The sequence below is a fragment of the Ictalurus punctatus genome, chromosome 12, assembly GCF_001660625.3.
Source record: "Ictalurus punctatus breed USDA103 chromosome 12, Coco_2.0, whole genome shotgun sequence".
Classification (NCBI taxonomy): Eukaryota; Metazoa; Chordata; class Actinopteri; order Siluriformes; family Ictaluridae; genus Ictalurus; species Ictalurus punctatus.
In genome coordinates, this window is record NC_030427.2 from 2,344,568 (window position 1) to 2,371,246 (window position 26,679).

At 40.2% G+C, this 26,679-nt stretch overlaps 1 long non-coding RNA gene and 1 pseudogene across 1 annotated transcript in view; both read left to right on the forward strand.

Moving 5' to 3' along the window:
- Window positions 1-18,498, forward strand: part of LOC128634192 (uncharacterized) — a 30,005-nt gene extending 11,507 nt beyond the window's left edge. The window contains exons 9-19 of the long non-coding RNA XR_008397470.1: window positions 1,730-1,837; window positions 1,946-2,044; window positions 2,160-2,333; window positions 2,537-2,648; window positions 2,898-2,934; window positions 3,042-3,129; window positions 3,259-3,325; window positions 8,709-10,157; window positions 10,433-10,589; window positions 18,245-18,309; window positions 18,404-18,498. This is a non-coding gene — a long non-coding RNA (uncharacterized LOC128634192). The remainder of the gene's footprint in view (window positions 1-1,729; window positions 1,838-1,945; window positions 2,045-2,159; window positions 2,334-2,536; window positions 2,649-2,897; window positions 2,935-3,041; window positions 3,130-3,258; window positions 3,326-8,708; window positions 10,158-10,432; window positions 10,590-18,244; window positions 18,310-18,403) is intronic.
- Window positions 18,499-20,170: 1,672 nt separating this feature from the next.
- LOC108261552 (general transcription factor II-I repeat domain-containing protein 2A-like) lies at window positions 20,171-26,269 on the forward strand (annotated as a pseudogene).
- The last annotated feature ends 410 nt before the right edge of the window (window positions 26,270-26,679 follow it).

Below are 26,679 nucleotides of genomic sequence, written 5' to 3' on the forward strand. Positions count from 1 at the left end.
AAAAAAAAAGATGTTAGTTGCCGTACAGGGCAGCCAGTCTGAGATCTCGTCTTTTCTCTCACCACGCGTGTGCGATCAAGCGCGCCAGTGCTAAAGGCTAGCGAGCGAAATCGCGGGGAGAGGACATTTTTCAGTCTTTTAAAGACTTAATTGACAAAACCCAGCTCCAGTGTGCAAATTGATATCAGTCAATGGTTGAGCGGCGCAAATGGATTCATTGCCAAGTGCAGGGAAGACGACGTGTTCCCTGACTTCCTTAACTACCACTGCATAATACACCAACAAGCCTTATGCACAAGAATGCTAAACATGAAAGAGATCATGGATGTGGCAACAAAGATCGCCTGTTCTATACGTGCTAGATCACTTCAAAGATGGCTGTTCCGTGCACATCTGGAGAAGGCAGACTGCGACCAATCAGCTCCTGCTACACACTGACGTGAGACGGCTTAGTAGGGGTAAATTCCTGCAGAGATTTCGAGAGCTCTGTCCGGAGATAAGCGAGTTTCTTTTTGCTGTTAAACATGCAGAATACACCCAGGTCAATGATGATCAGTGGCTGCTGGACTTTTTTTAACCAAGCATTTTTAACCGATCTGACCAACTTAATTTGGAGCTGCAAGGAAAAGACAAAAATTAAAGGCAGTTAATGCCTTTAAACGGAAAATGCAACTTCTGTTTTCAAAGCTGCAGCGCCATGTTTTTGGGAACTTCCAAAACCTCCCGTCAGATCTGGAGACGCAGAGGAAGGCTTGTGCGCAATTTAACATTGCACGCTACACGGAGCAGATTGACAGCTGTCGGTCAGAGTTTGACAGACGCTTTCAAGACTTTGCTTTACTGGAGCCATTCGCCACATTCATGTGCTACCCGTTTAGGGACAATGTTGAGGTTGATTCACTCGCATCGAAAATTGCAACGCTGTTCACCTGAACTTGTCTGAAGTGGAGGATGAGATTTTTTGAAACTACAGACTGACATTCAGCTGAAGTCCAGGGCTCATGGACAGTTCTGGAACTTACTCACAGGGGAAAAGTACCCAAACATGAGGAAATGTGCCACCTCCTTGACTGCATTATTTGGTCCTACTTATTTATGTGAGTCAGCTTTTTCTAGCATGAAGATCATTAAGCCCAAATACCGTTCCACAATGACTGATCATCATTTGGAGGCCTGCTTGAGGCTGGCTACCAGCAGCTACTGTCCGGACTATGCAACCCTGGCTGATTCTATTCAGTGCAAGTCATCAGAGTAAGGTAATGACCAAAAATGTACCGAATTGTAGCGTCCCATAAGGGTTCATGCAGTTATGCAAGATACATGAACATATAGTGTGTGTGTGTGTGTGTGTATATATATATATATATATATATATATATATATATATATATATATATATATATATATATATATATATATATATATATATATATATATATATATACACACACACACACAAGTATACGCAGTGTATATATAAATATTTTTCGCATTTTTAGTGTAGGTAGATCTCTTTGACTGGTCATGTTAAAAGTAGCTCGCAAGTCAAAAAAGTGTGTGCACCCCTGATATACAGTAAATATAAATATTAGTCATAATTCGCAGCCTTAGAAGCACAAGCATCCAAAGTGATGACAAAGTCCATGATGACAAAGTCCAAGAAGTGTAACTTACTCCTGCAGAAAATAAATAATAATTATTAAGTATCAGTGATGTTTCCGTTGTTCAGGTGGCGATTGCAGGCGCATTTTATCCGAACTGCTTCCTCCAGGGAACAGTGGACGAGGAGCTCGCCTCCAAGGAACTCTATGGAAACGACCCCAGGACCACCATAGTGGTATTCAGTCAGCTTCCATTTAACTAGGGGATTAATAATATTATTATTATTATTATTATTATTAGTATTATATCTCTCTCTCCCTCCCTCTCTCTCTCTCTCTCTCAGGTGTGTAATCTCCCTCCATTTGCATTCCTCTACTATAAACAGCTCCAGTCTCTCTTCAGACACTGGTCAAGTCAAATCCATCTCCTTTGACAGCTCCAGGTGTGTGTGACACCACTGTGTGTGTGTGTGTGTGTGTGTGTGTGTGTGTGTGTGTGTGTGTGTGTGTTTAATTGTGATTTTCTATAAACATGTATTGTGGGTCTGTGTGTATCAGGGCCTATGTAGAGTTCTACCGCTCGTCAATGAGAGGTTCTGGCGTTCTCCCAGAGGTCTCTCTGTCTCTCCTCCTCGCGCAGAAGAGACTTCCTCTCCATCTCAACGTTTAACCCGCTGGAGAGGTGGAGACTTGGGCAGGGGGGTAGTGTATCTCACACCTCAGATATACACGGTACACACACACACGCGCACACTGCAGCGAGCATCATCAGATGAGTCATAGTTACATTTTAAGTGAGAGTAGTCATGTGACCACATCCCCTAGACAGTGTGATGTTTAGATGATGTTCTGTACATTAGTGCTGTTCTGTTACAGGTCTCTCTCTCTCTGTGTCTCTCTCACTCACTGTGTGTGTGTGTGTGTCTGTCTCTCAGGGTGAATGTGGATTTTCAGAATCAGTCAGTGAGCCCTGTCGGGGTTCTGAGCAGCTCCGTTGAGCTGGAGAATCTTCCGTCTAACCCTGTCTTTATCGTCAATATCACCGAGGTGTCTGTTCCGCCTCTTTCACTTTCAGTGCACAAATAAAAAAAAAAGCAGTGGCTCCTGTGTGTGTGTGTGTGTGTGTGTGTGTGTGTGTGTGTGTGTGGAGAAAGTCTGGAGTCTGGAGAAACAGAGGTGGCTGACAGTGGCCGTTAATACACGGGCGCTCTGCCCACTTCCTGTCTCACTTTATCCAAATCTTCTGTGTCTCGCCCCTTTCTCTGAAACTCACACCAAACCTGGGAACTACTACAGAGCCAAAATACTGCATGTCATGGGGAGTAATGTGGAGGTAACATCTGTACACACACACTATTAAAGCGCCTCCGTGATGGAGAATGGAGTGGTTACAGGAAAACTGCACATTGAGTGTACGTGTGTGTGTGTGTGTGTGTACAGGTGTTCTTTGTGGACTTTGGAAACACTTCCAAGGTGCCATGTAACTCTCTCTGGAACTTCCTGCTGACCGGCAAGCTCTGTATTTCAGGTATTGTCTCCATGGCAACAATTTAGGCTGTAAACATTAAACACTTAATCTCCAACAACACGTAGTTAATCCAAAATAGTGTGTACCAGAAGCGTATATACTGAGGGGAGTGTGTGTGTGTGTGTTCAGGCTCAGGAGTTCAGCGTGGCGTGTTTGGCATCATCGGCACAGTCAGTCAAGAAGTCAGTGTTACAGAGTAAAAGTCTTTTAATTCATTCAGTACAGCAATATCAAGAAACACAAACAAACATCACAAGCTCATCACACAACTTGGTGACGTCTTCCACGTCCTTCATCTGAAAAGACACAGACGAAATAGAAATCACACACTGCAAGGACACAGCCAGGTTCTGTTTTACACACACCTGAGAGGAGATAAACCAGCTGAACTTTCTAATCTTACATTAAACATCCAACAAGCAGCTTTCGGGTCACAGTGACTACGTTTACATGGACAGCAGTAATCTAATTATTGACCTTACTCTGAGTAAGATAATAATGTGATTAAGGTGTTTACATGCGTCGCTTTTAGAATACTCCTGTCATGTTCCCGTTTTACATGTTTTAGAACATAATTAGATTAACAGCCCGCATCATTACGTCACCGCGCCACGCCGTCCGACGTCCCTCCAGAATTTCACGTATCGACATACAGTTCGTCTTCGTTATGGAACCGTATACAGTTTTGCATGTTTTTATTTAATTTTTAATTTTTTTACGAACGCTTTAAGTGCAGTTAATTATTTGTCATGCTGTACCTGCTAATACACAACTGCTTGAAGCCGTGGGCTGCGTCCCAAATCGCATATTTACTGTCTATATAGTAGCCGAGATACATGTATTTTTCCCCATTACAGGCCTATAGTAGGAAAGTATGCGATTTGGGACACAGCCGAGCTCTCTTGTTTGCCGTAAAACTGCCGTGTGCGATCGTGTCCTGTCGCAAAATGCGGTGAAAACTCTCACACAACGTTCATAGTGTGATTAAGGTGTTTACATGTCACTACTACACGTCCATAATGCGACTAAAACAGGAATACTCCACCTGTCTTAATTAGATTATTGCTTACTTCGATTATGACCTTAATTAGATTAAGGTAAAAAATTGCTGTTTACATGGTAGTTTCTTAATTAGACTATGGTCTTAATCGGATCAAGAGTGGATTATTGTTGTCCATGTAAACGCAGCTAGTGAGAGATTAATGACAAGTTGATGTAACGCTTCTTCTGCTTTAAACTCGAACCTGAGGGTTACGACGCCATCTCAAACTAAACCAACTTCTATCTACAAAGCTACAGTGCAGAAGAGTTACTCTGACCGGGGCAGGGGCTGGTAAGGTGTGAAAGCAGCTTGAAGTATTTCAGTGTAGTACATTCTGCTCAAGGGTCACTTTGGCTCCCTCCACTCTAATCTTGGCCAGCTGCTGGATCTGCTGGAGCATTCAGCGCAGCTAAGCGTGCTTGAGTTAGTTGTCTTACTGTTTGTGCTGCGCTGCACGTTAAACACAGTCAGTCAAACAGGTGCGTAATGAACGTGCACAGAGAGACAGAGAATAAGAGTGAATAAGTTCAGACGTTACCCGAACAAAACAGTGGCGTTATTGAGGAGTTGCTTGATCGGGTCCTGCGCAGGTGGTTCTTGCGGAGGCGGTCCTTGCGCACGGGATCTGGATCTGGACCGATGTCCGGACATTGTCCAGTTAATTTTTTTTTCCACAAAACTATAAGTGAACAGAAAAGTTTATCTATGAATATATATACACTAAAATAACAACAATAAATGCAAACTTGTCCCAATTTGTGAAGGTCAAACATGAGCACGCACCACACAGCGCTGACTGCCTCGTGCAGTGACGGTTAGCGCTTTTTCTTGTTAACAAAAACATTGTTTTTAAATGAAGAAGTGTCGATTAAATAGTTGTTTTTTTTGCATAAAGAAGAGTTAAGCTCGTCTTGGGAATACATTAAGAACATTGAATACAAATTTTGTGTGTGTTAAGACCAAAAAAAAAAAAACATTATGTAGAACCATCATGTTAAGCATGGTGGGGGGCTAAATAAATAAATAAATATTTCCATACTCAAAGCACTTTTAATACTTTTTTCATGTACAAAACTTGTTGAACAATTCGATTTTTATAATTTAGATAAGGTAATTATCTGACTAAATCCGGCTGGCATTTGCTCGTTACTTATTACAAACGATTTAACTAGCATTAGTTTAAAAACAAGAACACAATTCTAAAAAGAACTATAAAAATAAATATCAGATTTTGCTTAAACATCCTTACTGTGACTGTATACTCCTGAGGAAAGCGCAGTTTGAAAAAACCTCCCTCGCGCTGTATCAACCCGCGCACACGTTTATCTTAAAATGTAAATTATATTATTTCATATTATATGGACTGATATAGTTTAAAAAACAAAAGTCAAATAAAAGTACAATAAAACTTTTCAACATAAGACACGGTACTATTTTCAGTAGAAGAATACCAGTTCAGTTTGGGTAGTGAGATGAACATCGATGCTACATTTTCCTCTTTGACAATTAGAAGATGGCATGAGTTTCAATTCAAAATGGCATCTGTCCTCCAGATGGCGCTCAAACACAGACAAATACAGTAACCTACAGACGATTAAAAGCTGATAGTTTCCTAAAACTCCCTTGTGGGGAGGAAAGACTGGTAATTACACCGGTTTTTAGTTATTACGAATGTTATACGACTTAAAATGAGTAATTTTTCCTGGTTTAAAAGGCTGTATTCTACTGGAGAAAATCTAAATGGAGCAACGGAATTTTAAAATGATTGTCAACTTATGTTCATAATTATGGTAAATAACACTTAAATTCCTTTTAAATAATGTGAAATAAAAGTGTGTGTGTATTGAGCTATCCTGTTTGACATTAATCTTGGTTTGCTATTTCCTTAGAAAGCTATTAGCCTTTTTCCTAATATGGATCATTTTTGTGTTAGTCTACTCTTAATTAGGACTCTTTATTGTTTAAGATATTTAAAAATAAATATTTTATGTTTGTTTATTTATCAATTAACCAACAGTATTTCTCATTGCTATTATTTTAATTCGCTTAACAGTGACCATGAGCAGAGAGATAACATTTAACTGTTTATGACTTCCTGATTTAAAGCTTAAACAAGAAAAGATTGGTATCTGGACCGGTATCGGCTGTAAAAATCCTGATCGGAGCATCAGTAATGAACACCATTAAACTAAAGCGCTTTGCATCTGACGGGTAAATGAACTCACCCAATCACATCCTATATGAGATTATTCAGATATACACACAATACACACAGAGCGGTTCGAGAACTGACTCCAGCCCAGAACCATGACAGTGGAAATGTCTAATAGTGCAGCTTTAAATATATTTAAGAGGAGCAGACTTCAAACACTGAGCATTGAGGTTTATTGTATTTGTTTACAAGGTAAACAGGTTAACGGTTGTTTTGTGCATACAGTCTGTAAAATGAACTGAAAATATTAGATTTAGTTTATCAGAAGGTAAATTAATGTGTCATGGCTCACACTATGTTCCGAAATTCTGTCATAATTGACCAGCTCAAGTTTTCTCATGCCTACTTATATTTACTTATATTGTGGCACATTAATGTTACTATCTCTAAAAAAAAAAAATGTTTAAAAAACAAACAAAAAAACCCCTAAACTTCAACTGTGCTCCTAAATTTTTGTAATTAGGATCACAAGTGCTCCTAAAAGAAATGGTCTTGCGTCTCTCCTCCTGTAAACACTGTTACAGATTTGTAAATGATCAGGAATGTAGCACAACATGGAGGTGAAAGCAGCGGTCTGTTTATTTAAATGTGAAAGTGCAATAAAAATATGTTGTCCCTAAAATCAATCAATAATCGAGATCTCAATATTGATCAAAATAATCGTGATTATCATTTTGGCCATAATCGTGCAGCCTACCTGCATTGTTAGATAAAAATCTTAAAAGTTCACGTGACATGGACGTTAAAGTCATTTGCTTATGTCATGTTTCATGTAGGTTATTTTTGCAGGAATGATGCCGTTTGTCAAGTCATGTTGGATTTCCCACGTTAAATCATAGCACTTCTTCTCTGTCGGCACCACATACGTGTTTGGGACGTATTTTCTCAGAGGCTTTGGCTGTAAATAATTAAATTACACACACACAACTTTTTTTTTTTTTCTAAAATACATGCGATTAAAAAAAAATCATTATATAAGATCTCCCCTCGTATAATCTCAATGCAAAAGTTGATGATTTCCATCATGAGATCGTGTTTGTTCTTCACAAACAGTACAATGTCTCTAAAGTACAGGGAAAATAAGTTTTCTATTTAAAGTAATTATTTAAACAGAGTGAATTTGGAAGCGTCATGCTTAAAAACAAGCCTATTTATTTATTTTATTATTATTATTATTATTATTATTATTATTATTAATGAAAGGCAAAGCTGTTTTAAGAACATAATCCTAAAATCCACTAAAAAGTGGGCAAAGTGGAGTGTACTCTGAATGTTTTTTTAGACAGAAATGTATGGTACAGTTATAGTAGACTACATACACACTAAGTACTAATACTTATGTTCAGTGGTATGTGAACAGTTTATGTAATTATAAACGTACAAATGATAGTTTATTGACATTTTAAATGAGTTGGTGGACATTAGTATCCACTAGGTGGCAGCAGTGCAGCTGTTATATCGCCTCACTGAGCATTCTAGTGCTGTCTGAAACCTCTCCCTAGATCTTTTCACATCATCAATAGGTGATGTGTGTATGCTATAAGGCTGGTCTGTTTCATCTCCTTTAACTAGAATGACTATTGTCTCATGGCCTGTAGGGGGTTGTGGAATATATCCTTACAATTACAGGGGTCTCTGGCTAGAAGAAGCACTTTTCAGCCCTCAGAATGTCATGGAAACAATCTTTCCAGCCTAAGTTAAAATAAAACTTCAGAGACAGAGGGTTTGTAGATGCCAAAAAATTATCAAACTTTATTGAAACAATAAAGTGATTCACTCTGCAGAAACTCTAAAATATGCAAACACACACAAGCCCCTTTTATACCTTTCTTCACAGTGCACTCATCTTAGGTGGGATTTTACCTTTTCTCATTAAAAACAGACCAGTCTTCTTTGCACTATTAATTATTCATGTCTATATGATATCTTAGATTTGTGGAGCATGCGCAGTTAGTTGCTTTTTAGAAAGGTTTTATAAGGACAGTGTTTTTTTTTTTTTTTAATCCAAAAAAAAGTAAAATACTCTTACTGGTTTGTTATATGCACCGCTAACTATAAAATCTGGAAAACAAGGTGTAAATTGATTAATAATCAGTGTCATATCCCCGCTGAGAGGGTCTTTAAACAGATTGTGAGTGAATTACAAAGACGAAAGAAAAACAGAAGAACAAAAAATAAACACCCATGGACTTTAATAATAATAAACAGTTATAATGCACACCTTCCAGCCAATCAGGATCCAGTATTCACACTGACCATGGTATAAGTGTAATTAATGCTTAAGATTCATAATGAATTTACGATATGTGTTGCTTTATTCCAAAGCTGCAGTTCATAGAAACCTCTTCACGGCTAAAGCTGCAGAGATGGAGGTCGAGGGGACCATGAAGAGGCGGCTTCAGCTGGCATGAGATCGAGAGTGTGGGCGCAAGAGCAGACTTTTGATAAAGGAGGGTATTTACAGTGTTTTAACTGCTGTGTTTTTTGCGCTATTATTAATTTGTTAAAATGTTCATATTATAGTCTATTTTTAATTGTTTATAAAAGTCCTTGCTGTTTTTATGTGGCTGAATTAGTGTGTGTGCACGTGTGTGTGTGTGTGTGCGTGTTGGTAGCTGGGTGGGTATATAGTTCTGGTCTGAAGTTGACATACCCCTTGCAGGAGAAAGAGACCCTGTGTAATCTGTTTAAACGACTTTTACGCATGTTTTGCAGAGAGATCATTTTCACCTTGCTGTTTGGGTCTCTGTCCCACACTGTTACAGTGCAGTATTGAGAGCGCGAGGGAGATCGATTTTCTATCAGAAACAGTAACTATATAAAATGGACGTCAACACGCACCACTCTGTGAGGTCATTTCTCGCTCTCAACAGAGTAGTTGTGATTGTTCAGTGTTTACGACGGGGCCAAAACATTCAAGGCCATGGTGTATTTTGACTGTTCCTGTAGCATAATCTCACCAAACTGTGTGTACACGAGTCCACAGACACTGAGTCTATTCACAGTTCCATGCTGTGTAGATGTTCTGCTCATCCTCACTGTACCGTAAAGGTCAGAACCTCACATCTGTAACCTTGTAGCTTTCCTTAATCAACACGACTGCGACCAAGCTTGTGTAGCACTACTATTTTTAGATCTTCGCCTCTCAAATCTATCGGCGCCCTACGCGTCCGCCTCTCAAATCTGTTGGCACCCTACGCGGCTGGCTCTCAAATCTATTGGCGCCCTATGCGTCCGTCTGTCAAATCTATTGGCGCCCTATGCGTCGGGCTCTCAAAACTATTGGCGCCCTTCACGGGCAGTTCTCAAAAGTATTGGCACCCGATCCGAATTTTGCCACGGCAAGCACCACTCACATTTTCTTCAGGAAATGTACCTTAAAATAATAAAAGTCTCTCACTAGGCTGTGTGTCGAGATAAACGTAAAAACATCTTGAGTTTGTGTTCACCACAGACCTTATTTCCGGCATTTAACCCAAAACCCCATTGACGGAAGTGCTAATATGCTGACTCGTTTCTGGGTTTCACGACTCATTCCTGCAGCACTCTGTAAGACGGGCTGTTGTTATCAAACCATCGAAGTAGGATAAGCTGCTTTGGTAATGATTCTTTAAATGAGCCGATTCAGAATCCTCTTCTTGAATCGTTTGAGTCATTCTCACTCGGTCAGGGTTGCACGTGTGGGTTGCTTTTCCTGCATGTGTAATCAGCACGTGTTCACAGACCATAAATCCCGACCCCATGGTAGACACTCGACAGAAATTTCATACTAAAGTAAGTATTTTATATTTTCTGGGTCTAAACAGAGCAGAAGTATTGCTAATGTGTTCTACAGATTCTATTGGACTGGTGAACTGTGTGGATTTGTATATTTAACCCAGTTTAATATGGCCTGCTTTGTTCAGTCAGAGACAAGTAAATCTGTTCTAATGTTCATTTATTTTCCATAGATAAAATAAATGTTTGCTTACACATGAATACGTACTTTATGCCTTCAGAATGGTGGAGATTTGTCTCTTGACTATTTTAAATTTGGTTCTCTTCAACAGGTTGTGTTCGAGTTGTGCAGGCTTGTGTCACCTGACTTAAAGAAGGCATTGTTTGAAGGGCTTGATCAGCACCTCCCACGGCTCCTGCAGTTGTACAACACCGAGAGGCAGTGAAATACCCGAAATCCAACATGTGATGACCCGCATTGATCAAGAGGTAAGTCTAATGAACTTTAGTTTGTTCTGCTCCAGAAATGAGCCGATATCCAGCAGAACAGCACTGATAGTTGTGTAATAGACGTGCACAGTAGAACTGTCGTGATTAATAAATAAACTTATAAATGTGATTACTTGATGAACGTAGACAAAACTCTATACATGTGAAATGTTTTGTTGAAGTTCAGATGAATCTCTGATGTACAGAATCTTCAACAGAGTTCTGCAGAAAGATTTTGAATGCCTGTCATTCACCAGAACAAATTTGCAGTTGATCAGTCTGTCTAAAAGAAAAAATCTAAACACACAATATAAAATTCCTGCAGTGTGAATAAAGCCTTTGTGTTGCTTTTAGCAAACATGTCTAGTACTCTCGGTTCAATGTACACAATTTACCCCATTTAAATGCATTTTGGAAATTGTTCCACATGGCCTTAAACTGTGAATATTCACTGTATGCCAAATAAGTAATCAAAGAATGGAACTGAATTTTTTCTTCTCTAATGGACCATTAATCACAATTATAAAAGATGATGCATCAGGTACAAATTCAGAGCCCCCCCCCCTACCCCCACAATGGTTGCATGACTTTTGCTACACCATTTCCACCGTGTGTGTTACAAATCACTTTGAGGTAAAGCACTGCTGCGAAGCCCTATTGGATCTGCTCCGTTTTTTAAATTAATATTAATATTAATAATAATAATAATAATTATTATTATTATTATTATTATTAAATTTGCTCTCTCTATCTCTGACTCTGACTCGCTCGCTCTCTGACACACTCTCTCTCTCTCTCTCTCTCTCTCTCTCTCTCGCTCTTCCTACCAGTAAAGAGTGAGAGACATCACAGCGAGAATGCAATTCCAAATCTGTAACATGTAATTTTACGCTATCAGAAGGAGGGACATGTTCAATCTCAGTCTTTAATTAGATCTCTGGCAACGAAGGGGTGTGTGTGTAAAACAATAACATGCATGATGTATATTATGATCAGATCGTATACGTGATTATAAGCAGATTATTCCTCTAATCTCATAATGGATTAAAAATGGAAACCGAGCTTCGGCACATCAGTAATAATAATAATAAGTGGTATGACGTGATCAGTGGATCGATGAGGCTCTCTCTGAGTCACTCAGCGTTTCGTCTTCTCTCCACACCGTCATGTGTCTTTCCTTTTCTCCTGTCCGTGGCTCCGAGACGTGCTGACGTTCAGGTCTGGCAGGATGTTCCATGATGGACACCTCCAGGGGAGTCAGGCTGATCGAGTACAAAGTGTTTATGTGTGCTAAAGGGAAGAGATCTGGTGGAAAGTCAGGGTTATAGAGTTATAGTGCTGAGAAAAGTTTGTAAAGAAAAAAAAAAAAATATATATATATATATATATATATATATATATATATATATATATATATATATATATATATAGAGATATATATATATATATATATATATATATATATATATATATATATATATATATATACATAAAAATATATATTATATATAAATTTTATATATGGTTTTTATAAGGTTTTCATTTCTTTGATTCACCCTCGTATGTAAATGCACTTGTTCTAATATGTTATCGTTCCTATAGTAGCCGATAATCAAGGATGGGGTTGTGTGACGTGTTACCATGACCACCTGTTATTGTTATAGGGGCGTGGTGGGTTAGTGGTTATCATGTTGACCTCGCTTCTCTGGAGTTGGGGTCTGGGGTTCGAATCGAGATTTAGTGCTTCAGTGCTGTGTTTTGTGATAAAAGCCTAGTTTATGGTTTCTGAGGCCCTCATTGTATCTGCATTATTATAACGTATTGCACTGGGGAGCTGTTTACCAAACAGTCAGTAAACCCTGCTGGAAGCATCTTTTTTTTTTTCTTTTAACCCAAATCACTTTCTGTGCGAGGGTGGATTGAGTGTTTTCAGTCACGTCTCGGGCTAAACCATCACAGCTCTATTAAAATTCTGTCATCAAGTCTGAACATTGGAACCCAGCTTCCTTTTTCTTCAAGAACACACTATATGGCCAAAAGTTTGTGGACACCTGACCATCACACCCGTACAGTATACGCTTGTTGAACATCCCCTTCCAGATGTATTTCCCCTTTGCTCTTACAATAGAGTCCACTCTTCTGGCCAGTAAAGTTCTTCTGCATGAACCGTAACACACTGTGTCTTCATGGAGCTGGGTTTGTGTACAGGGGTGTTGTGATGCTGGAACCGGTTTGGGTCTATTAGTTCCCGTGAAGGGAAATTGTAACGCTACAGCGTACAGAGATGTTCTATACAGCTGTGTGATTTCAGCTGTGTGGCAACAGTTCAGGGAAGAAGCACATGTGGGTGTTATGGTCAGACGTCCATATACTTTTGGTTACATGGTGTATCATGTTTATGCTGTAATGAAGATTCAGTGAACTGCACGCTGGTGACTGATTTCAGCACGAAGGACACCAGCTGAGGCCTGAGTCACTATGAGAGCCTGACAGAAACAAGTGTCTCTCTCTCTCTCTCTCTCTCTCTCTCTCTCTCTCTCTCTCTCTCTCCATTTCTTTAAGCTTAGGAAAGAATTAACAGGTCTACAAATCGACACTCTAAACTGTCAACAACCCACCAAATTATCTGCATATGCGGATGATATCACAGTTTTAATTAGAGGTGATGTTAAGGTGGTAAAATACGCTCTGGAATGTTATGGAAAAGCTTCATCTGCAAAAGTCAACTGGCATAAGAGCGATGTGGTGTGGTCAATTTGTTAAAAGTCCATCACTTCCTGGCATCATGGACTATCAAATATCAACAGATATTAACCCCTTTCGCCCCGACACTAGCGTTCATTCCACCGGCGGAATGGAAAACAACTTATCGGACATTTTCAATTAGTATAGATAAATGAATTATTGTATCACCGCAGTTCTGGTATAAGATTAGTCAGGACACTGGTGGCTTTTTGTGTGTGCAGTTTCATGACTTTGTGCTTAACTGCTAGTGAGCAGGGGTATGGGAAAGGGGCGGAGTTTGAACTCCCTGCTGGGCAAACAATTCACACCTCTCCATGAAAACATTGAGACAGAGATAAATCGGAGAGCAGGAATAAAGCTTTTTTGACAGTAAAACAACGTTACTTGTGTTTACTACATTTGTGACTAAATATGGAACTGTGCATTTATTGACGAAAGCAAATGCAAAGTTCCAGATTTAGTCACAAATGTCCTCTTCAAAATGGATTAAGTGTTTTGATATCCCACACCTCTGCAATTTAGTTATTAGCCATAAACTGAACTGAGACACCATCTAAAAGAAGCTAATCTGCTTTGGCTATGCTGAACATCCCGCCTCCTAAATTATAATCGGGCATTCTAACTTGATTAACACCCACTTGCACCAATTGTAGGTTCTTCTAGCTTTCAAACAAGCCCAAACTCGACATGATTGACCACTCAGAGGCTGAGAAAATCAGACGTGTCTTCAGCACAACCCTTTACGTGTGCGTCTTGAGTTGTGTGTCAGCGGTACAGGCCAATCAGCACAGCGCTACAGGGCCGTGCAGAGAAACTATCAGGAAATGGCTTCTCTGCTCTAGCGGCCTTCCTGCAAAACTTTATACAGCAGGCAGGTTTTTGTGTGTTTGGCAGTTTTTTCTGATCGCTAGTTGTCTACTGGTTTTCACTCAGCATGTGATTTATTGGTGTCTTATAGTGGCCGCGTGCTCCCGAAAAAGCCCGGATGTGTCACAGCTTCTGGAGAAGTTATTTCTGAGTGGCTCTTCTTTTCTTTGGTTTGGAGACATTTGGTGCCACTTGGAGGTTATTTTGTGCCTTTAACATTTTTTTCCCTTCTATTTCTAGAAGTCTGCAATATTTAAAGGCTTTGTGCCATTTTTATAAGCTTTGTGCCATTTGGAGAGATTTGGCGCCATTTGGAGAGGTTTTTACCTGTGTTTGGATAACCTTACACACCATTGTAGTAGTTAGAGATAACTTCCTCATATTTTCGGTGTTCATGGACAAGTACTCTGGGCATCTTTGAGACCAGGAGTGGGGTTTATATCAACATTTGCTGTGAAGAGATAACACTTGTGTTAAAAGTTTAAAAAAAAAGTTTAGATAATTTAAAAAAATAATAATAATTCTGAATGTATTGCCCCAGGTAGTCTAGGTCAAAGAAGAAATACTTGAAATAACTGCTAATTCTTAAAGTCTTAAGTGTCTACTTTCACATGAGCCATGATGTGGTGTGGTCAAGCTGTTAAAAGTCCATCACTTCCTGGCATCATGGACTCTATCAAATATCAACAGATATTAAATGAAAACCTGACTGACTCTGCCAGTAAGATTAAAATGGGCTGTGGTTGGATCTTCCAGCAGGACAACGATCCAAAACATACATCAAAATCAACACACAAACAAAATCAACAACTGAATAAAACACCACAGAGTTGTTCTAGGAAAATATATTTACTGATGGGGTGGCATGTTCTTCAGCTCAACGTGGAGTTAACAGCACATCCCAAAGTGTTTTATTCCACTTGCAACACAGCAGCTTGGCAGCACTAACAATTTGTTAAGCGAAGCAAAGCGCTTTAGTTTAATGGTGTTCATTACTGATGCTCCGATCAGGATTTTTACAGCTGAAACTGATCCAGATAAACAGGTAAATGTAAGCTCTCTGCTCATGGTCACTGTTAACTGAATAAAATAATAGCAATGAGAAATACTGTTGGTTAATTGATAAATATACAGCATAAAATATTTATTTTAAAATATCTTGAACAATAAAGAGTCCTAATTAAGAGTAGACTAACACAAAAATGATCCATATTAGGAAAAAGGCTAGTAGCTTTCTAAGGAAATAGTGATCTAAGGTTAAGGTCAAATTGATATTAAATGCAACCCATAGTAATTAAACATTATTTCATTTCTCATTTCATTTATATTTTATGAAGTTATTATAATATCTATTTTTTTATATATTAAATGATTTATTTATAACTAAGCACATTTTCTGTCTTTACATTTTAGTAGTTTTATTTTTGTTTCAGTTTTAGATCGGTTCCCCAGTACAGTGTCCATGTCAGCTGATAATATTGTGTTTTGGGGGATAAATCAAAACATAGAAACTGGAGTTGACTTTTCTAGTGATATCTGGCAACCGTGAGTTTAAATGGAGTGAATTAGAGTTAGTGAAGGAGAGCTGCAGTGTACTGTATGTTTACAGACGGAACAGTTCTACTCTTGATTGTGATTGGTGAGGAATTATTTAATAAAGTCGTCTGAATTAAACCCACCTTGTAATGTTATTATTAATTTACTCTGCCTGAAGCCGCTGTGTCGACACGAGCAGGTGAAAGTTCAGGTCATTTTGCGGGATCAATAAAAGATGGCGGTTGTGAGATCGGAGAGTTGAGAGAAGCAGATGATGTAGAGTCACTTCATCATAATGGCTTCTTTGCAGTATTTCCACACTTGTACAGTGGACTGAGGAGATGAAAAGCAGTGTGAAAGTAACTGTTGCGCGGTGTAGATGTATTTTGTATTTCCTGTGGTTTTAATTCCGATTGTATTATACAACTCCGAACAGGTCACTCACACCGGTGTGAATAAATATTTATTCACAGTCACACAAAGTACTTTTCAGTCACAATGCGAGTGAAATGGTTGCACCGTAGAGCCCTGAGTTTATCTGCAAAGTTTTTTTTTCCCACTCAGCGTGATTAGATTTAATGACCCCGACAACCTCTGAAGTGCTGTTTAGCATCGTGCTAATTTCATGATTTCCCCTCGCTCTGGAGCTCGAAGCGAAGCTAGCAACTCGAGGCCTGAAATGCTAATTCCGTTTCGGGGTTTTGGCACTACAAAATGACGTCATCCCTGCGCCACTCTATGGTGATTGGCTGTAGTGTAGGAGCCGCTTGATTTGATCTGCAGTGGAGTTTTCTGTGAGCGGAGGACGGAATTTAAATGTCAATATCGCAGTCGATCATGTTCATTTAATCGTGGACAGTCAAAATCGTAATCGCGATCGATATTCGATTAATTGTGCAGCCCTAATCTGCACTAAAGAAGTTTTGGGAGCAAGCAGTTCACATTTTCAACTATGAAGTCTGCAGGACAGACAAGTGCTACAGTGCATTTACAATAGCTCTCAGTATAGCTCTAGTGTCTAAACCAGACACTAGAGAGAGACATTAGCTGAGAGACATGATGTCATTTCCAGTAAGGGAACATAGTGAGTATCGATGCTCCCTGGTTTTTGTGGTGCGTTGTGGGGATTTTTTAGGGAGCAAACGTTCCAGTGCACTGGAAGGATTTTGCAATTGAGACAACACTTAAAATGGCTGACTCCCTGGTCTCTTGAGCCCATACCCTAAACTCAACAGGAAGTCAGCATTTTGATTTTTCTCTTAATTTTTTCCTCCGTTTTTTGCCATTTCCAGGCCTCGTACTATAATGTACTCCTCCTGGAGCTTTCATCAGATCGGCATCACGTTCAGTCAGTCTCATCTGCAGGCATTGACGATGCTAAATTGCGAAGCTTTTGAATTTTTGCTGCTCGCCGTGGGTGTGGCGCTCTCACAAATTTAGAAGTTTCACCATGAAAAAGGAAGTTGTTATAACTCAAACATAGAATGTCCAATCTAGGGATGTCACGATACCAAAAATCTAGTAGTCGATACCAGCAAAAATACACGATACTCGATACCACTTTGTGTATAAATAAATAATACTTTTAACTCCTTTATTTAAACATGAGCATTATAAAAAACAGTCACATAATATAAAAAAAGCAATTACAAAATAGATATATAATAAATATGTAGGCATAAAATGTTTTTTCTTTGAGATGTTCTGAAATGAGGTCTGGTTTCGGTGTATAGTTTGGGGATCTCTGTATACATGAAGTAATTTTTGCCTGGTATCTGGGGTTGAACCGCTGAAGCAGAGGGAGGGGGAGGGGGAGAGGGAGGGAGGAGCAATCACATTTTAGCCCAGAACCTTTAGCTTGCCCTTGCCAGGAGGTTCAGACTTGGCTTTCAACAAGATAAAGAGCCAAGCATACTTCCAAATGAACACACAAATGCTTCAAGAAACTCAAAATCAGTGTTTTACAATGAGCTTAAAATGTCCTCCATGGTGGCATGGACCAGGACCCCTCGGTCTGCAGCATTACAGGAAGATTTCAGGTTAGACATTATGGGAAGAGTCTCGGTGCTGTTATTGTCTCTGGGGCAGACATCCGTTAACATTGTGACCCCTTCCCTGGAGAGAACAGCATTACAATTCTGAAAATAGTTTTTGTAAATAATAATTCACTACTTAAAGCATGTACCCGAGCTCCTGCTATGCAGTAACTAAAACTGTCTGCAACTCACATATTACTTCATTCTTTAGTTCCTTCTCTTAAGTGTAGAGCCTCTGTCAGATTGTGTGATTGATAAAGAAAAGCACATAAATGACAAAATACCAGTTTCAGTGACTAGTGGTCTAATGAGGAAATGCTCTTTGGAAGCTCAATATATGCACTTATCCATTTGCATTTGATTTGGCTGTTAGTGCTGAGGATGTCCTTAAGGTGATGTGCTGCTTTTGGCAGATTTAGTCATTCTCTTTAGTCACATGAGCACTAATGGTTTTTCTAAATTTTTATGTAGTTTATTTTGGATACAGGCAGAGGAAGCTCAGCGAAAGCTTAAGAGACAGAATGGAGAGGACCCAGGTAAGCTATTTCTTCAGTGATTGTAGTCATATCTGAAAATGATTGGTCAGTTGAATGCAGATTGCTGAAGTGTGAGTGTCTGTGTGTGTCGTAGCCCTGCCTCCATTCTGCCCACTGTTTGCCAGCTTGGGAAACATTCTGCAGTGTGACGTGCTGCTTGGCATGCTGGGAGCTGTGCTGCAGTGGGCTATGGAGCCCAGTGGAGGACACTGGTCTGAGTCCATGCTGCAGAGGGTAAATGTTTGGATGTTTTGTTAAAATGACATGATAGTGTAGTAAATTCAACAAAATTCCACTTGCTATGCTGTGTTCATGAGCATCACTTTTTAATGACTGAGTAGTGTTCACAGTTCTGTATGTGTGTGTTGCTACAGGTGCTGCACTTGATAGGCATGGCTCTGCTGGAGGAGCAGCAACAGCTAGAGAACATTGGGGATGACGATGAAGTTACTTTCAACTTCACCCTCAAAATCTCCCGTAAGTTTTGTACATCATCTCACACAATCTCAAAACCTCAAGCCTGTAGTTAGATCTGTGGTTCTTGTATCACAGGTCCCGGTGAAGCCCCCGGCAACACTCCAAGCATCCTGGCTCTGTTAGAGGCCTTGCAGCGCGCGCCTCACTTGGAAGTGCACAAAGACATGATTCGCTGGATCCTTAAAGTGAAATTACATCTTGATTATGTTTGCAATTTGCCTTACTCTCTCTATGCGTGCACCTAATATGTCCACCAGGTGGCAGCCTAGCATGTTTTACAATTCGCTCACTGAAGGTAGGCGCAACATACAAAAGATGAGCGTTTTTACCATGAAGTTTAAAGCAGTGCTGCATCATCAAGACCTGTTCGAAATCCAAGCAGTGCAACACCGCTCAAGGTGGTGTGGCCGGTAGGCAAAGCAGCACCTCTCACCACGGAGAAGCACAAATGCTTCACTGTCACAAAGCGGTTTTGCTGCTGATCATCTGTAGGTGGCCCTAGGGGTGTCTTGATGTGGATTATTGTGCGTGTTACTTAAAAGCTGTATGTCAACATGAATATTTAAATGACATGTAAGGATTGCTTACTACACAAACTGAACTTCCATGCACTGTGATGTGTGCATTTTATTTTCCATATAGTGAAAACTGTCAGGACACCTGCACCAGGCAGAACATGTACATGTAAAGGCCATGGTGTAGGCCAGGGCTAATGATGTATTGCAGTATGTACTTTGAAGAGAAACAGGCAAATTAAATGTTAGTAAAATTGTAATGCATCTTCAGTATTTAATGGTATGGTGTGTGTATATACTTTTTAGTACACAAATGTGTTCTATTGAACATCTGCTTAGTTTTGCTGACTTTGTGTGTGCATATAGTTCTAACTGCACTGCTGTATCGTTTTCTTGTAAAAGTATATTCCTAAATTATGTGTCTTTTTCTACACAGATGGTGGTTAGCATTAAAACGAAGCGTGAGTGCACAGCTGCTGCACCTCCCTGTGAAGGAACAGGGCACTGTCACAAGGAGGTCAGACTTTGAGCAACTTTCTATTCCATGGACATATTAACCATTACCCTTTAAAGTGTTGAAGAGCTTAAATCTACGTGTGTGTGTGTGTGTGTGTGTGTGTGTGTGTGTGTGTGTGTGTGTGTGTGTGTGTTGTAGACTGTGTGGGACAAAGACAAAGCAGAGAGAAAAAGGAAAGCTGAACTGTGCTGGAAAAAGACCATGGCTCAAACATTAGAGAGCCAGAGTCATTTTATCAATAAGTACATAGATCTGCTCACGCAGGATTCAGAGGATCTGGACGCCTCAGCCTCTACATCAGCAGAGCATAGATACCTAAGCATGCTCGTAGTGACGCAGCGTTCTTAATAAGTCAACTTGTATTGTATTCTCAATATCCAGTCAGTACATTTATGTCAGTAAATGCATGCATCAACACTTCCTTGACTTTGCTGAGCAGTTGTCTGTTCTTTGTCCTAAAAGTTCTTGCATATAATGGTGGTCTTCACATAACATAAGTAAATTCCCATCCTTAAACTCTTTATCATGCATATTCATTTAGAGCATTTTCTGTTGGGGTAAATGAGTAGAGAGGATCCTAGGCCATTTTTAGCAATTTCCTGGTGATTAAAAAAAGATGAACCCATTTATTCAACATTAATTATTTTAACAAATTCAGAGGGACCTTAACATAAAATTAAGGTTATAGTGTACTTGTAACCATCCGTCTCTGCTTGGTACAGCCCCAGTTCATGTGACGGTGCTCTGGTGTGTGTGGGACCTCGTCGTTGGTGTGCCAGAGGAGGAGAGAGGAGGCAGATGGAGATGTGTATCCTGTGTCACGAAGCGCAGGAGATCCTACCTGATGGCACCGCCATGGTGCTCGCTGCCTTTGTCCAACGCTCTACGGTCATGTCCAAGAACCGCAAAAGACCCCCTCACAATCCAGGTAAGGTTATGGTTTACAGTGTGCAAGTCAAGTAATTGGATAGGTTTGAGTAGCCAGTGTGCTTATTTCTGAAGGATACATGTGTGTTACAGAGAGCTATGATCCCCTCTTCATGCACCCTGACCTGTCCTTTGGTACCCATACCGGCAGCTGTGGCCACATCATGCACTCTCACTGCTGGCAGAGCTGAGGAGTTGGGCAAAATGTTACTTCTAGACAGCCTTCTACTTAAAACCAAATAAAAAGTTTTGCTGCTTTCAAATGTTTGTGGATATAGGCAATAGATCAGCAGCTAACAGTAAATAGTTTGTCTAGAAAATAATATGACCTCTATATGAGCAATTCCAAATACATTAGCTAATATTAATCAATCAGTCTGGATGTTTTGTGACCGAAAAGTCAAAAACCTAATCTGTGATGTACAGGAAAGTCTTCATGGATGTGTGGTGATCGATAAGATGTAGATAGAAATTGGATGTGTTTGGCTTAAATATGCAATCTGCAGATATTTATTTATTTTTTGACCCAATACAGTGAGCTGATCATCGACACAAAGCATGAAACAAAGCTTGCTATGTGCACTTGACTATTTTTCACTGTCTTAGATCAAGCCAGTGTTACTTTCAAAGTCTGTAAACTTATTGTGCCTCATGGGGAAGCAAAGAACGTTAACCTGATCTGACCTTAGGAGTAAGTGCAGTTCAATTCAATTTTATTTGTATAGCGCTTTTTACAATAGACATTGTCTCAAAGCAGCTTTACAGAAATATCAACACGGTATACAGATATTAAAGGTGTGAATTTATCCCAACTGAGCAAGCCACTGAGTGGCGACGGTGGTGAGGAAAAACTCCCTAAGATGTTTTAAGAGGAAGAAAGACTGGGAGGAACCCGACTCAGAAGGGAACCCGTCCTCATCTGGGTAACAACAGATAGTGTGAAAAAGTTCATTATGGATTCATATGAAGTCTGTATGGCCTTAGGAGCAGCCAGAGAGTATCAAAAGCTAATGAAATCAGGTGATGGAACTTGTTACGCTTGGTAATCAGCAATGCTCGGTTGTTGAGGACGTCAGATTCCACCGTGTGCTGTGCGCTTCCCAATCAAAAATACTTTTCATATGTTCCCGTTCTTCAATGGAGGGGAGTGCTGTCCAACAGTTTACACTCCTGAAGAATGTTACCTCGGAGAGCTTTACAAGCAGTATATGGTGTTCCCACGTCAATCCTACATCCATGTCAAGCTTAACAGCTCAGTGGATCCGTTTGCTTGTCACTGCTTAATAGATCTGACCAGTTCGGTCATTTCTGTGATTGCACGGTACATATAAAGCTCATGGAAATTTGACAGGTTGTCAAATAATGGTCTCTTAATCTTGTAGTTATTTTCTCTTACAGATACTTTGAGACACTCCAGAGTCAGGATGCGCAGTGGCTGCATGAGCAAACCAGTTACGATGTAGAGAATGGGGAGTACTTGTGTCCACTCTGTAAGTGTCGCAGTAACACCGTCATTCCTCTCCTGCCCCTCACTGAGACCACCTGCAGGTACTCGCATACAAACTTGTGCTTGTGATTATTCTAAGTGGAGTTGCTCTGAATCCGGACCGCTTAATATTTTAACCATTGCATTGGCGAATTAGTTGTAGTGGCTCTGTAACCAATGCAAACTTGCCTATGAAATGCCATGGAAGGGTACAGAACGACACGGTAACAGTGCATACCCCATTCCATTATTCCTCTTATTTATTTATATATTTTATAGCAAGGGAATTGATATCATCTGTAGCTGAATTGCATGTCTTGCCATGTTGAGATCAGAGTATAGAGTTTCTGCTTATGTAAGATGGCTAATCCACTGCTGTTGCAAGATATTTAGTCACACTGACTCAGTTTATTACAGTAAATTTGCCTGTTGTCCCATTGAGGTGACATTTTCTCTGGTTAAATAGTAAAATGCATGCATGTTTGTAGCTACAGCAATAGTGAGCAGCCAGGTCTGGCTCATTGGCTGAATACAACATGCCAGCAGATCAGAGCCTTGCACTCTGCTCATAAGAGAGCCAAGCCAACAAGTGAGTCTCATCATATATAGTGCGTGTGCTCCTTATTTGTGTGTGTATGTGTGCACATGCAGTCATATTGTGGTGTTTGTCTTTTAGATGCTGGTGAGACTGAGACTGTGGAGGACTCTCCTCCTCCTGAGAGTTTCAGGCTGGACCACACACCAGTGTAAGCATACCCACGGTTTCCTTTCACAACTGCGTATCTGAGCGTGTCTTTAACACTGACCTGTGATGTGTTTTGATAGCATGCCTTATTCAAGCTCCATAAGGGAGATGCTGATGACATTTGGGACCGCCACTTATAAAGTTGGCCTTAAGGTGCACCCTAATGAGCAGGACCCCCGTGTGCCCATCATGTGCTGGGGCAGCTGTTCTTGCACCATCCAGTCTATAGGTCAGTCTGCACCCATTTCTTACAGACTAAGAATTCATGTATAAGATTTACAATATTCACTGACCTGTGTTAATGGGTAGTTAGTAAAAATGTTTTACTTTTTGGTAAAGAACATTATGATATACATTTGTTGTTTTTCTGTGCTTGTATTTTGTACAGAGAGATTATTGGTAGATGAGGAGAAGCCTTTGTTTGGAAGTTTACCCTGTAGACAGGTATGACAACCCAACTTATTGTCATATCTCAGCCCAGCCAGGACTCGGTTTCCCGAGAAGCAACACCCACTTCTAACGTGGCCGCTGAGGACTACACTTCCCACACACGCATGTGCTCACCTCCCCGGGGTTCTGATCTCACACACCTGCAGCCAATCACCTTATCCACTCACCACGGATACAGAGACACTTTGAGAAGTAAATGTTCAGCAGACTAGTTTCTCTGTCGTTCTCCAAGCGTTACCTACTGTGTTTATTCGATAAATGACTTTGACCTTTGCTTACGTCCCCGACCACGATTTCTGTCTTGCCCCGTTTGTTTTGTTTGCATGATCGCCTGACCCTCGCTTGCTTCTTGACTACGGACTGATATTTTATTTATCAAACACTGTCTGACAAGGACTAATAAAACAGTGCTAATAACAAGTGCTGAGGTGCACTCCTAAACGCACACACACCCCTTATACTCTGAATGCAAGCATTAGTTTAAATTCACTGATCTGGTGGCAGGATAAAAAGATTTATTGAAAGCATGAACATGTGAATAATTATTAGTGACATTAGGCTACATTTAGCTGACAGGACACGGGCTGAATGGAGCTGTGTGGTGGTCCATTAGGAGGTAGTTTATAACACAGGTATTTGATAACGATGCTAATACGTTGCAGTCTATCTCTAACATTACATGGAGCGTAACGTTAGCTGGTTTCACGACCACAATGCAGCTGCCTCAAACAAATATAATAGTCAAATAGGCAAAGGACATTTTGAAAAAATCAGTTCATCACACAGGACACAGGGCTGTGACTCGCCGTGTGGAACTAATTGACGAGGATAGCGCCAGTGAATTAAACAAAAAGGCGGAGTCCTTTAAGTTATATTCACTAGCACTGGATGAAAGTAACGACATAAGACATTGCTCAGCTCCTAATTTTATCCGAGGGATTAACGACAGTTTTGAGATAACAGAGGAGTTTTTGACCATGGAGTCCCTGAAAGGAAAAAGGCGGGGAGAGGACTTGTATAACCAGGTGTCTGCTGTCCTCGAGATTATGAAGATACCTTGGAGTAAACTTGCCAATGTCACCACGGATGGATCGGCAAATTTAACTGGAAAAAACATTGGGGTGTTGAAAAGAATCCAGGACAAAGTGAAGGAGGAAAACCCTGAGCAGGATGTTATTTTCCTTCACTGCATCATTCATCAGGAATCTCTGTGTAAGTCTATATTGCAGCTTAATCATGTCGTGAATCCAGTCGTAAAATTTGTTAACTTTATACGAGCAAGGGGACTTCAGCATTGTCAGTTTCTTACGTTCCTGGAGGAAACTGATGCGGATCACCAGGACTCCTCTACCACTCTCGGGTCCGCTGGTTAAGTTTGGGCAAAGTGTTTCAACGAGTGTGGGAGCTCAAAGAGGAAATTATCGCATTTCTGGAGTTAACGGGGAAATCCGACGAATTTCCTGAGCTAAGTGACAACAACTGGCTTTGTGACTTTGCGTTTGCTGTGGACATATTTTCACACACGAACGAGCTGAACGTCAAGCTACAGGGGAAAGAGCAGTTTGTGCACGACATGTACACAAATGTTAGAGCCTTCAAATCCAAGCTGACTTTATTCTCCAGTCAAATTTCAAACAAATCTCTCTTTCATTCCCCCACACTAGCCATGCAGAAAGAGGCGTCCCGAAACGTGAAGAAATACAGATCACTGGGCGACCTGCACAGAGAATTCTGCCGTCGGTTCAGCTGGTGTCCTGTCCCCTGTCACAAGACCCTGAAACAGCACCACAGGAACTGCAATTGGAACTGAGCGATCTTCAGTCTGACTCCGTCTTAAAGGAGAAGTTCAACTCTCTTAAACTGAATGACTTTTATGCTTCACTTAATGAAGAGACGTTTCCAAACCTCCAGAGGACGGCACAGAAGATGCTGACGTGGTTTGGCTCGACCTACGTATGTGAGCAGACATTCAGCGTCATGAACATCGACAAAGCCCCTCACAGATCCAGGTAACTGACCAACACCTCGGATCTCTCCTGAGAATTGCCACAACAAAACTAACTCCAGAGTTTGATGCACTGGCAAAAAAGGGAGATCAACAACACTGTTCCCACTGAAACTGGACGTGAGTTTCTCTACTGTGTTATCAAATTAATGCATTTGGGAAAAAATTGGTACAATGAGCCTTGCATATTCATGCTTTGCTACCTGTTAAAGGCCAAATCCTTTCATGTAATGGCTTTTACATGTCATTTATATTATTTCACACAAACACTCCATCCGTCTGTTCCTGGCGCGGTCCTTCTGTCAAATTTTAGAACCCATTGTGGCCTGCGAGTGTCGTGAATAACCTTTTAGCCTAGGTCAAAAACTTCAGAGACAGAGAGTTTAGTAGATGTCAAAAAGTAAATAAACTTTATTGGAAATCAATAAAGTGTGACAGTCTGCAGAGTGTCTGAATTATGCATACACAAACATGTCTTTATATACCTATCTCCACAGCATAGTCTCTGTAGGTGGGGTTTTGCCTGTCCTCGTTGAAATAGACCAATCTTCTTTTGCCACAATTAAATATTCATGTCTATGTGTTATGTTAAATTTGTGGAACATGCACAGTTAGTTGTTTTTCTTGAAAAGGTTTCATGAGGACAAGGTTCTTTTACAAAAAAAGGTTTCACACAGGCTTGTGTGTCTTGACCTTGACTCCCTTCTTAGGCCTCAATGAGCATCTGTCTGTCTCTATCGGTTGTCCCCGCTGATATCTACCTCCTTTCCCGAGGCCCTCTCCTAACTCCCTAATTTGTATCTGCCTCAAAGTTATTTACTCACGCATGCGAATATCTACTGCCGGTTTTAATTGCTGTGGAGACAAGAGACAGCTAATACAGAAGAACAATTGTTGTGCACTGAAACACAGAGTTCATTCAACTCAAATCCACTCAGAATAGAACCTGATCAAACATTGTTCTATGGATTTAGATTATGCTTCTAACCGTTGATTGTACATATAGATTATGTTTTTTAACCAATATTGATTATACGATAATGCTCAAGTAATAATTCTAAATGTTGGTTACATATTGAATTCACTTCATTAACATATCCAAATGTCAGTTACACATATTGTTTGCACTTCAGATATTTTCCATATATTCTCCCCCTCTGGGGCTTACTAAGCCCCATCTAGCTAGAGAGAGTAATCTCACTAGTGATCAATGTATGACCACGTCAGCCTTCTACCAATGACCAAATC